The sequence below is a fragment of the Pteropus medius genome, unplaced genomic scaffold, assembly GCF_902729225.1.
Source record: "Pteropus medius unplaced genomic scaffold, Ma_sr-lr_union100, whole genome shotgun sequence".
NCBI lineage: Eukaryota > Metazoa > Chordata > Mammalia > Chiroptera > Pteropodidae > Pteropus > Pteropus medius.
In genome coordinates, this window is record NW_024355523.1 from 1,914,261 (window position 1) to 1,927,897 (window position 13,637).

At 33.5% G+C, this 13,637-nt stretch overlaps 1 pseudogene; it reads left to right on the forward strand.

The window, feature by feature from the left end:
* The first annotated feature begins 2,383 nt into the window (after window positions 1-2,383).
* Window positions 2,384-13,637, forward strand: part of LOC120599681 (DDRGK domain-containing protein 1-like) — a 36,717-nt pseudogene continuing 25,463 nt past the window's right edge.

Consider the following 13,637-nt stretch of genomic DNA (forward strand, 5'->3'; position numbering starts at 1 on the left):
CTGAGGGCAAATGAAATATGGAATGAGTAGTTGAAAATGTGATTATAAACATAGCCATGACCTTGTAAAGAGCTGAAGAAATGAGGACTAAAACAGTTATGGTTATTTTTTCTTTATTTTGATATGATTATGTTTATAGATCTCAAATTTTATTATTCTCTCACTTTCTCCTTATCACATGGTACAAAATATATTAAAATATATATATTATTAATAAGTATACTGGAATTAATTTCTATCTCTTCTATTATCAATAACATTATTTTTCTTTAGGTCTTTATAGCACTCTTTATATTTTGCCTTAGAATTTCTCATGCACATATCTGTCTCCTCAATATTTTTCATGCCCTTGGACTATAAAACTATATCTTATTTATCTTTGTTTCCTCCACAGTGCCTGGCATAATTTCATCTAGAATAGTTGCTCAGTTAATATTTGTTGTATTGAAACATTTAACATTTGAAATGTCAGCACCTATATACATCATTAATTCAAACTAATTTAATCAGCTGCTATTGTAATCCAGAAAAAAATTTTCTACTGTTTTTGTCTCAATGTATCATCATCCATTAGTAACTGATGATCAGATTCTAGAATGTGAACATTAGGGTAAATATTAAGTTTCTATATCAGTATAAGAATTAATTTTTGACCAGATGTTTAGTTTTGTCTGTATTTTAAATTAATTTTTCTGCTTACATAACAGGAATAGGGTTGAAGATATTAAACACAAATGATTATTTTTATTAACTAATAACATTAGATATGGACTTAGAATAAATCTTCAAAAGATGCAGTACTTACCATTAACAAATACTTCTGAAATAAGATTAGAAAGCTAAAGATGCACTATAAAGATAATTGTTTGGAATAAGAGAGGTGGGACGAAGGCTCTTGGAAGTCATTTTGACCTAGTCATTGGTCTGCACAAAATCTTTATTTGAGTTCATTTCTTTTTGGGGATATCCAATATCCTGGAAAGTTTCATAACCATGACTTGTGGCCAAATAGAATAAATTTACTTGTATATAATCATCAATGGATGAAATTTTTTAGTGACTTGGCTTAATAAATTTAGTAGACACATCATTCTCGATATCTCATCTGCAAGTTGGCAAAGCTCCTTGCCTAATTGAGAGATATACCAGTGTTTGGGAAAAGCATATTGGATTTTCTGTAAGACTGCTACCAAGAAGTACACTAGAAACCAAACAAGTGTGCCCATGTCTATCAACATCTTAACACTTATGTTTTCAAACTATGTTATTTTTTCTCCTACAGTGGGCTCTGAGATCCTTGAGAACAAAGATTATGTTATCTTATCCACTCAAAGGTGACTAGGGCTTGCCCTAGATAAGATTCTCTACATGTGGAATTTGAGCCAGGGTTTCAGGTACATGTGATTTATTGGGAAATTTTTCTCAAACAAAGGGGGAGAGGATAAAAAGAGTATGATAGAACAGGGGATGGAGAAAAATAAGGATGTGGTCTCAGCTGGATTCTGGATCATTAACTGAACCATTTGAAGACCATGGAGCTTGATATCAGTTAGTCTCCTCCAATCAGTTTAGCTGTAAACTATCTTGGGGATGGTGGGTGGAGGCTGTCCAAAGGGGTGAAAAACTGGGTTAGTTCACATCCTCTAAGAATCAGCCACCAAAATGAGTTCAGCATGCAAGATGAATATTGTGAAGAAGGCCTGTGAGGGAAAATGGGAAGGGGGTTCTGACATTTGTGAAAAAAGAGAAAAAGAATAAAGATTGGGAGACATAACAACTAAATGTAATATATCCTGAAAGAGAGAAAGTCCATTAGGTTAAAAACTAAGTGTATTAGTTTTCTGTGGTGGCTATAATGAATTATTTATTGTAAACTTAGTGGCTTAAAACAATATGAATTTATTTTCTTACAGTTCTGTAGTTTAGAAGTTCAAAATGAGTGACATTAAACAAAAATCAAGATGTTAGCAAGGCCGAATTCTTTACTGGAATGTCTAAGGGAGAACCCATTTTCTTGCCCTCTCTAGGCTTTGGAGATTGCCAGCTTCCCATGGCTTGTGATCATCTTCTTGCTCTCAAAACTGGAAACAGTAAGTTGAGTTCTCTCACACTGCATCACGCTAACGTCTTCTTCTGCTTCACTCTTCCACACTTAAAGGATCTTGTAATATACATCGGGCTTACCAGGCAAATCCAGAAGAATCTCTCTATTTTAAGGTCAGCTGTTAAACGATCTTAATTTCTTCTACAACTGTAATTCCTCTTTGCCATATAACCTAACATATACACAGGTTCAAGGAATTAGAATTCTGCCTACCACACTAAGGAAGTCTTAATAAAGTATGGACTTTGGTTAATAATAACTGTCAGGGCCGAGTGGATCATGTCGGCTTCGCCAAGTATCAGCGGTATTGCTGACCGAGAAGGGAAAGTTCAATGGTGAGACACTCAGTTGGAAGAATGTACAAGAGGCAGACATGAGAATGAAATGGCAGGCACCAACTTTATTGTGTGGAGCACACTTCTGTTTCCAGAAGTGCAATTCTATTGGGAAGTGCAGTCTACTGCAGCGGGCATGAGGTATGGCGGGCATGAGGTATTGCGTGCACTTGTTCTGCTCCCCTTACTTGTGCTCCCCTGCTGCTCTCCAGGGGATCACATGGCTCCTCATATAGCAGAGTACAATAGTGGCCTTCAGCTACACATATGATACAATAAGCTGAAGTACATTTACATATTTTCTAAATCTGCGGTCCTATTCCTAGCCGCAGGCCTGGATCACAGCTAGACCTTGGACCAGCCAGACCTTAGGCCAGTCAGGCCTGGTACCCATAATAACATATCAATAGTCGTTCATTAATTGTGACTGGTGTACATACAAATGTAAGATGTTAATAATAAAAGAAGCTAGGTGTGAGATAATAGGAATTCTCTACACATTTCACATTTTTTTGCAAATCTAAAATTATTCTAAAATAAAATGTTTATTTTTAAAAAAAATTTAAAAAATTAAGTGTATTTTTAAATTTTCAGTTTTTATTTTATTAAATTAGGTGACTGTTTCACTTGTGTGGTAAAAACCATAGTAAAGTTTTAGAAGGCTGTTTACAAACCAGGATTATTAAAAGAACTACCAAGGTTATAAAGATGTAGAGATAGTGCCATAAAAGATCTAATTGAAGTAATTAATATATCTGAAATGTTTTACTTGGAAAAAAATGAAAACAAAACAAAACACCCTAACCATTATAACTGACATATAATTTGGATGGAGCATTTTTTATGACACTGAATTCCATTTGCAAGAGTATTTAGACAGGAGATCTTGATATTAAATGGACTATTGAACATACTGACTTTTATGATTGAACTTAATTTTATTTTTATTTTTAAATATGATAAGAAAAGAAGAATTATAACACATCACCAGATTTCATTAAAAAAATAAGTTCTTTAGAAATATATTTGCAAGTTTGTATTGTACCCCATTATGAAGTGACAAAGAAATGAATTTCGGACTTCACCACAGTATGTCATTCCAAATTACATCTAAGTAAACACAAACATCTGCTTGTGATGTAAACAAAGTCTGTCGTGAAAGGACTCATCAAGAATCATCAGAGCATAATATTTAATATTCATTAGGGACATGAAAATTTTAAGGTTTTTCTTCCTCTCTATTCTCAGAGGTACTAATTATATAGTAAATGAATAATTCTAGTTTCCAGTTTCACAAATTAGAAGCTGCAACATGTACTCTTACTAAAGATTTGTTTAAATTCTAGTAAAACAATTATTCCATCTCACATTTTTCTTGAAAAAACTGGAATTACCACATGCATACAAAATAAATAAAGAGAAGATTAATAGAGTATAAATACCAAAGCATGTAAACCATACTTGAATGAAAACAAGGAGAAGGTTTCCAATGCCAAAATCTAAGTGAGAAACTGAGATAAGGAAACTTCACCAAGAAACGTTGGAAAGGAACTGGAGAACTGGAATTGAGTCAGTGGAGCAAGGCAGTAGATTCTGTTCAGTAGAATTCAAAGTACCCAGCAGAAAGCCCCAGATGGTTGTGAACGCCTAAGACAGAGTTTAATTAGATTGGAGGAAAATGCTGCTCTGAACCTTTGGCTGTACCTTTCAAAGCATTCTAGCACACAGCAGCTTAAATAGAAGGTATCTAGCATGGATAGGTCACCAAGAAAATAGATTTTGCATATCACTAAAACAAGATATTATAATTAGGACCAATATCACAGTCATCTATCTTCAGCAGTGTAATCAAGTAGTTTAAATTGAGAATGGAAGCATAAAATAGGTAATGCTGAAAGGGCAAGGTTGTAAATGAAGACTTTCTAGCTGTAGACTTTCATGCCTAGAAAATGTAAAATGTCAAAGACATACTGGCAGAGAAGTGGTTGCATCAGACTAGTTTGGTACTACTCTAAAACATGTACAAAACTATATTTGATATTTAATCTGTCAGTAGTAAAAATATTCTTTCTTCAAAAATACTCCTGCCCTCATGAAGATCTTTTCTACTTCAAGAAAAAAAATCAGATACATTTATTTTCACTGTTTCAAATGACTAAAAAAAACCATGATTAAAATGACATTTACCATGAAGGAATTTGTATTTTATTAGGTCAAATCAAAAACTTTAACAAATTTAAAATATAAGAAGTTTTCAAAAAAGCATTTGATGAGCATTAAGTTTCTGTATCACTAATAACATGTTTTATTCAATTAAGTGAAGTCTGTGAAGTCATAGTGCATTATTTACACTTAAACATATGTAAATATTCAATAAATTCAATAAAATAATAAATTACCAAGTGATTGAAAAATTGCTTATGTATAAACCTGGATTAGTTAATGCTATGTGACTCTTGTGCCTTAACTTTTCATAACTCCTCTATTTGCCAATATCACAACAGAACACTTTCCCTCCGATCTTAATTACTACCAGCCCAAGCCCCAGCCTTGGTACACTTAATAAAGAGTCATACAGCCTTTCCACATCAGTGGAGCTGTTAGGAACCAAATATTGAAGATTATGTTCTCTGATGTTCTATACAGGTCTTCCTCTGTTTCCTTTCTTACTAACCAACCCACTGAGCTAAAGTTCAGGATTCAAAATATCTGAGATTGACAGATGGTTAATATCCTGCAGTAGGCTTTTCACTCACCTGACCTGAATCCACAATCTCGAGTGCTCCTCAATCACATTTGATATATAATTCCAGAGCCCACCAATATCTCAATATCTCTGTATGTCTCAAACTTTTCATCATCCTGGGTATCCTGCCTAAGCTATTAAATAACACCTTTTAACAGACTGCCTAAGTAAGAAACCTCAGTCACATAGTACTCTTCCCTTTCCCTAAATTCCTCTATTTAATATAGGTTTAAGAAGAAAAGTCAACGTCATTTGGTGACACAGTGTTAAAAAACTAAAAAGTACTCAATAAATGTTAAGTCTCATCAATCATATATGCATGCTTGTGAAATACATACAGAAAGTTATAATCAGGAAAACTGCCTAAAATATGGAGAAAAAAGGGGGAAGAGATCAAATGACTTTTCTAAGTAACTACTTCTAATGGCACTATTAGAACTTATCTGCCATATAACACAACTCTCCAATTTAGGAAGAAATACCATTTTGACAGCATCTCTGATAGATCATCACCACTGCTTAAGTGCTTCTCATGTAGAGGAAGCAGTTGTTTCATAAGCCAGTTTATTTTATTATCTTGATATTATCCACTGTCTCTTAATTCATTTTCTAGTTCACATTTCATTTTGGAATTAAAAGCCCCGTATGGGTTTTAAACTTTCCTTAACTAATGTGGAGGAGAGTAGAGATTAAATTTGCATAAAAGGACTAAGAGCTCTGAGTGTAATTGAGAATACCACTCTGGAAGCTTTCTAAATATTAATGATTAAGTCATGGGGAGGGGAACGCCTCTTTTTCAAACTTTACAATAGTTAGGGGAAGGTTAACCAAGAACAGAATTTGCTGCCCTTCACTTAGTACTTTATTATAAGATCCAGTTTGCGTATGCATGGCAGTTTACTCTGGGCACAATGTACCTATCTCACTTCGTTTTCAGCATACTATTTACTTTAGATTGAAACGGTCATGATCATTCATGAACTTTCATGTATGCCATGCCATATGCAGAGACAATGTTTGTTTGCATGATCATCGGCCTATTGGGGAAGAATTCTCAAACAGAAACATTCAACATGCATTCTTATGAATCTATTCAGTTATTTTTTTGTTGATGCAGAGTTAAAAAGAATAATCATGCTTGGACTTATTTTTGTTGACACATATCATCAAATAATTGAACAGAAACTATTAGACAGCTGTGGGATGGCCTGTGGGGAATTGATTGAAGTATTTTTTCTACTTGACATAATTCCTTGCATCTTTTTCGAAACAATAGCAGTGCGTTTGATTATTCTTCTTCGTATTCATAGTGCCATGTTTATGTAATGTTTCAGTGGAAAAATTTTTTTTTTCCTTTTATAATGAGAAAGGAAATCAAATATCCCTTCATTTTTCCCTAAAACATTAAAAGGAGGAAAACATATTAATTTCCTCTTTTTATCTCTCAATGTCCTTTCCTATTCTATAGGTTTTGTTGTTGTTGTTGTTGTTAGAAAGCCTAGGAAATGTATGTTTTTTTATTGACAAATATATGGATTATACCATATTACTTCATTTGTTGGGAGGTATGGAGGTTACAGAGAATAATGGGAATTCATTTATGTAATAAATTCATTTGAAGTGTTTATGATGCTTGTCTCTATTTAACTTTACTCAGAACTAAGACTAGAAAGGGATGGGCATTGTTTGAAACCACTACAAGCCAAACTAAAAACCCATAGATGCCCAAGGCAAAAGATTATGGTTAAAAGACACAAGAGAACCCCTGAGACCCAGAAGCAAATGCCGAGAGGATTTTCTTTGGGAAATTAATATTTTCAGAAGTACTCACGTATATTGGAAAATTTAGAAAGACATGTCCATGCCCAGGGCAAGATGCATGCTAAGAAACAACCTGAGAAGATCCTCATCTTTCACCTCAGGCTGATCCCTAGCCTCAGTGCAAACTTAGCTAAGCATTGCCTAAATGTCCAGACACTGAGCCAGTCTCCATAGACTGGCTAAGGTGATGGTTTCTTTATATCTTATTTATTTATTTATTTATTTTGGTTTTTGTAATTTAAGGAAATCTCTGTGAAAATACTAGTTGAAAACAAGTTAAAGAACAGAGACTTCAGTAACCACACACAAGGAAGAATACTGTATGTGCAAAAAAAAAAAAAAAAAAGAAAGAAAAATCTTGAAAGTCACTAAACAAATGGATAACTATAGGCATTAATAATTTGGAAAAATTACAGTAAATCCTGGGAAAGAGAAAAAATCTGATTTCTATAGTTATTACACTCTAGTGTTCAAATCTCCATTGCTCAACAAATAATCCAATGATTTAAAAGAAGCAGGAAAGTATGGCTTATTCAAAGGAGCAAAGCAAATTGACAGACACTATCCCTGACAAAATCATTTACGAGACAAATACTTTTAAACAGTCTTAAATGTAGTCAAAGAGCTAAAGAAAAACATGAAAAAAAGAACTAAACAAAATCAGGAAAACAATGTATAAAAATAATATCAATAAAGAGATAGAACTTATAAAACAAAGTCAAATAAAAATCCTGTGGTTAAAATAACTGCTATGAGAAAAGTTACTAAAGGGGTTCAAATTCAGATTTGAGCAAAAAGAAGAGAATCGGCAAACTTAAAGATAAGGCAATTGAAATTATTGAATCTGTAAATGGTGTCGAGAAAACTGAATAAATACATGCAGAAAAATGAAACTAGACCACCTTCTTACATTATATACAAGAATAAACTCAAAATGGATTAAAGATTTAAATGTAAGACCTAAAACCATAAAACTCCTAGAAGAAAATATAGGCGATAAACTCTCTGATGTTGCTCTTCATAATATTTTTTTTTCTATCTTCTTGGACAAGGGAAACAAAAGAAATAATAAATAATAAATAAGTGGGACTACATCAAATTAAAAAGTTTTTGCACAGTAAAGGAAACCATCAACAAAACAAAAAACAATGCAATGCAAAAGATATTCACCAATGATATATCCAATAAAAAGGTTAATATCCAAAATTTATAAAAGACTTATACTACTTATACTCAGTACCACAAACAAGAAAAAAATAATACAATTAAAAATGGGCAGAGGACCTAAACAGACATTTCTCCAAAGAGGACATACAGATGGCTAATAGACATATGAAAAGATGCTTAACATCACTAATCATCAGAGAAATGCAAATTAAAACCACAATGAGCTATCACCTCACACAAATCAATAAATCAACAAACAACAAGTGTTAGTGAGGATGAGAAGAAAAGGAAAACCTCAAGCACTGTTGGTGGATTGCAGATTGGTGCAGCTTATGGAAAACAGTCTGGAGTTTCCTCAAAAAAAATTAAAAATAGAACTACTTTCCAATTCTGGGTATTTATCTGGATAAATCCAAAACGCTAATTCAAAAAGATATATACACACTTATGTTCACTGCAGTGCTATTTACAATAGCCAAATATGGAAGCAACTTAAGTGCCCATCAATAGATGACTGGAAAAAAAGAAGTAGTAAATATATACAATAGAATATTGCTTGGTCATACAAAAATAAAATTTTACCATTTGCAGCAAATGGATGGACCTAGACAGTTGTGCTAAGTGAAATAAATCAGAGAGAGAAAGACAAATACTATATAATCTCACTTACATATAACAAAATAAACAAAACAGAAAAAAGACTCATAGATACAGAGAACAAAATGATGGTTGCCAAATGGGGTGGGGATTGGAAGGCTAGGTGAAAAAGGTAAAGGAATTAAGAAGTACAGATTGGTAGTTACAAAAAAAATCATGGGGATGAGACGTTCAATCGATAATACTGCAATAACTATGTAAGTGAAAGGTGGGTACTAGGCTAATTAGGGGGATCACTTCATAAATCATAGAAATGTATAATCGCTATGCTGTACACTTGAAACTAATATAAAATAACATTGAATGTTAACTGTAAATAAAAAATAAAAATAGAAATTATTGAATCTAAAGAGCAGGAAATACAAAAATTTAAGAAAAATGAAGAGCCTAATTAACCTGTAGGATGCCATTAAATGGACTAACATGCATGTCTTGGAAGTCTCAGAAAGAGAAATATTTTTTCTTCCCCTTTATTTGACAAAATAATAGCTGAAAATGTCTCAACCATGATTGAGGACAAAATCTACAAATCCAAGAAACTCAACAAACTCCAAATAAGATAAACTCAAATAGACCCCAGCCAAGAAAGATGATAATTCTACTGTTAAAAGAAAAAGTAAAAATCTTGAGAGCAACAAATGAGACACAGTTTATCAAGTGCAAAGAATCCACAATATGATTAATAGCAAATTTCTCTTCAAAAACCACAGATGCCAGGAGGCAGTGGGAAGACATTTTAAAGACTAAAAGAAAAAAAAAAAAGAAAACTTAAAAATTCTGTGTCCAGCAAACATGTTTTTAAAAAAAATGAGAGAGAAGTTAGGACATTCCCAAGTAAACTAAAGCTGATGGAATTTATTACCATTAGACCTGCTGTACAAGAAACGTTAAAGAGAATTTTTAGGGTAAAATAAAAGGACAATTATAATTTAAAGCTGTATTAATAATTAAAGATATCTGGTGATTATAAATTCCTGTTCAAATAGAAAGTCCAGTATAATTATATTTTTCATTTATAATTTTACTTTTTATTTCCTAGAGGATTTAAAAGACAAATTCATAAAAATATTTATGAATATAATATCAGGCACACCATATATAAAGATGTAATATGTAGTAATGACAAGATAAGGCAGGGGAAGATAGAGGTGTAAAGGAAGAGATTTTTTGTATGTGACTGAAGATAAGTTGGTATCAATTTGAATCATAGTTTTCAGATGTTTAATGTAATCCCAATGATAACCACAAAAAAAAGGTCTAAAAAACACACAAAAAAAATGAGAAGAAAATAAAAACCTGTCACTATGAAAAATCAACTAAACACAAAGGAATGCAGTAATGAAGGAAATGAGGGACAAAAAAGTTATTAGGCATATGAAAATAATAGGGAAATGGCAGAAGTAAGCCATTCCTTTTCTGTAACTAAAAGTAAATGAATTAAAATTTCCAATCAAAAGCCAGAGATTGACAGAATGGATAAAACAACAATACAACATAATCTAACTATACACTCTGCAAGATACTCACTAGATCCAGAGACATAAATAGGTTGAAAGTGAGAGAATGGAAAACAATTCTTTGCATATGGTAACCAAAAGAGAGCTGGAGTGACTATACTAATATCAGACAGAATACAGTTTTAGTCAAAAACTGTTACAAATAATAAAAATGGCATTATATATTGATAAAAGTGTCAAATCATCCAAAAAAATGTAACTATTATAACTCTGAAGAACAGAGCCCCAGAACATATGAAACAATCATAGATAGAATTGAAGAGAGAAATAACTCTACAATAATTGTTGACACTTCAGTGCATCATTGTCTGTAAGGAACAAAACATCTAGCCAACAAAGAAATGAAGGACTTGAACAACACTATAAACCAAGTAGACATATGTAGAACTAATAAACACATGTAGAACACTTTACCCAAACAGCATAATATGCATTCTTTTCAAAGGCACAGAGAACATTCTCCAGGTTAGGCCAAATGTTAACCCACAAAAAGAGCCTCAATACATTTAAGAAGACTGAAAACATATAAAATAGCTTCTCTGACAACAATAGAATATAGTTTGAAGTCAATAACAGAAGGAATACTGGAAAATTATCAACTATATGAAAATTAAAAGACACATTCTTAAACATCCCATGTATCTAAGATATCACAAGGGAAATTCAAAAATACTTAGAGATGAATTAAAACAAAATGAACACACCAAAAGGTGATAGGATTTAGCAAAGGCAGTGCTCAGAGGGAAATTTATAACTGTAAACGCATATTAAAAAAGAAATATCTCAAATCAATAACCTAACTTTACATCTTTAGAAATTAGATAAAGAAGAGCAAACTAAACTCAAAGCTGGCAGAAAGGAGCAAATGATGATTAGAGCACAGAAAAATAAAATAAAAAATAGAAAAGTAATTGAAAGCATTAACGAAACCAAAAGTTGTTTCTTTACAACAAGCAACAAAATTGACAAAATTTTAGCTAAACTGACTAATAAAATAAGACAGAAAACACAAATAAATAAAATAGAAATTGAAGTGGGAGCGATACTACTAACCTTATGTCACTGGTGGGGATGGGGTGAAATCCAGCCTCATCCCAATGGTGTGGGGGAGGAAGAGGAGGTGGATAGTGGCATTGTGTGTTGTTGTTCCTCCCTTCTCCCCCACCAATGCAGTAAAGAACTACAGGTCAGTAAGACTGAGAAAAAGTAAGATTTATTGAAAGTAGAATTAAAAGGAGATGGCTCACTAAGGAAGGATGCAGTCCTGTGGAATTTAGGAGATAAAGAGATAAGATAGTACACCCCAAAGGGAGGGTGGGTTTCCAGCCAGGAGAGCTGTAACAATGCAGAGATTAGATCTGTTTATATTTGGGCCATGACAGGAGGTCCTAGATGATCCATATGTGAAGTCACCTTGATTGACAGTTGGCTACTATATAACTTTTTGCCTACTACGCATGTGCTTACCCAGAATTCAGTCTGCTATGATTAGATTTATGAACTTCCAGGCATAGTCATGATATTATAATGATGGTATAATGAGGCTGAAGTTAGGGGGAGTACTTTCATATGTAGCTAGTTTAGCCAACAGCTTTTATGGCCTTGTGCTCTAGTATTTTGGGTAATTTAAAACCCTAAAAGGGAGATGTTTCTGGGAGGTCCTTAAGGAAGGTCCTCAAGGGAAATTTCTATGGTTCCAGAGCTGGGCCTTGGGTCTGGTCGCTCATGCCTGACTAACTACCTAACACTTATAGGCAATAAAAGGATTGTAAGAAAATAGTATAAGCAAGAGTGTGACAACAAATTAATGAAACTAGACAAAATTTACAAATTCTTTGAAACACACAAATCACCAAAACAGACTGTGATGGTTATTTTTATGTCGACTCAGACTATGCTGACCAGTTGTTTTGTCAAACTCCAGATGTTGCTATAAAAATATTTTTAGATGTGATCAACATTTTAAATCAGTTAACTTTAAGTAGAGCAGATTAACTTCCATAATGTGTATCAATTGATGGATTTAAGAGCAAACATTGAGATTTCTCTCCCAAAGAAATTTTGCCTCCGGATTGCAGCACAGAAATTCTGCCTGAGTTTACAGCCTTCCTATTCAAGTCCACAACATTCCCACTTAGCAGAATCTCCAGACCTCCAGTCTTTCAGCTTGCTGTATAGATTTCAAATTCAACCATCCCCACAATTCCTAAATTGTATAACCTAATTCCTTAGAATAAATTCTCTATTTCTCTATGCCTCCCCTACCCATATATTTATTGACCCTGACACCATTTTAAATCGCTATCTAAATTTAAAGACAATTTTTTTCAGTTCTTTACTTAAGTCAAAAATCTCTACTTCTTACAACAAACTATTGAGATATTTATGAATTTCAACTTTGTTGTTCTCTTGTTTAGCGAGTTGATCAGACTATTTTATCAAAGCCTGTTTCCCCTTCAATGTTTAGCCATTGATTTCCTTAGGGGGTAGAACACAGCCTTAGGCTGTGGACAATTACCCTGGAAAGACAGAGGTTTTAGCAGCGTTATGTTTAACTATCTCATTCCCTAGTCTCTCTGTTAAACTGTCTGCCTTTGCTAGTATCACACTCAGCTTTTGGTCACCATTAGTTGCAGGCTATGGCTGTTTTGTTTTCGGGGATGCCCTGAGATGTAAATTGCTTGACTGTCTGATCCAACTCAACTCATTGCTGAGCTAGTTTTTGAGGCAAGCCTTGAGGCTTATTTTGATCTGTAGGGCAGCTCATTTTAGCTGTCTCTATCTGGTTCTCTCTGGTATGTTGCTGGCTTAAATTTTAGCTTATTGTTCTTAATTGCTACCACCAAAATTGCCTTGTTTTTGAGCAAATTTCATCTTTAAATTCACCACACTTGGTTTCAAATTAAGTCAGTTCCTTTTGTGATAGCTTTGGAGCTTTCTGTTTTTATGAATTGTCTCTCAACTAGGACAAAACATCTGAGCTTCTGCTCTGGAGCTAGGGACAGGGAGAGTGGACTGATCCTGTCAGAGTGACACTCCTGCTTTATGGTTAGGGATGGTTGCCTGTCATTCTTGGCTTTCCTTTCCAGCATTGATCTTACATTCTGTGAGTGAGTTAGAGAAAGGGTGAGTATTTCCTCAATATTCTTACCATGCCATGTCTGAGAATGAGCTTTCATTTTATTAGTGGGGCTAGAGTGGAGGAAGAAAGACCAAACTCAGCTTAGAATGTTAGGAATTCAGCCTTTGCAACTTGAATCTAAGAATGAAAAATGCTGGCAACATGTCCC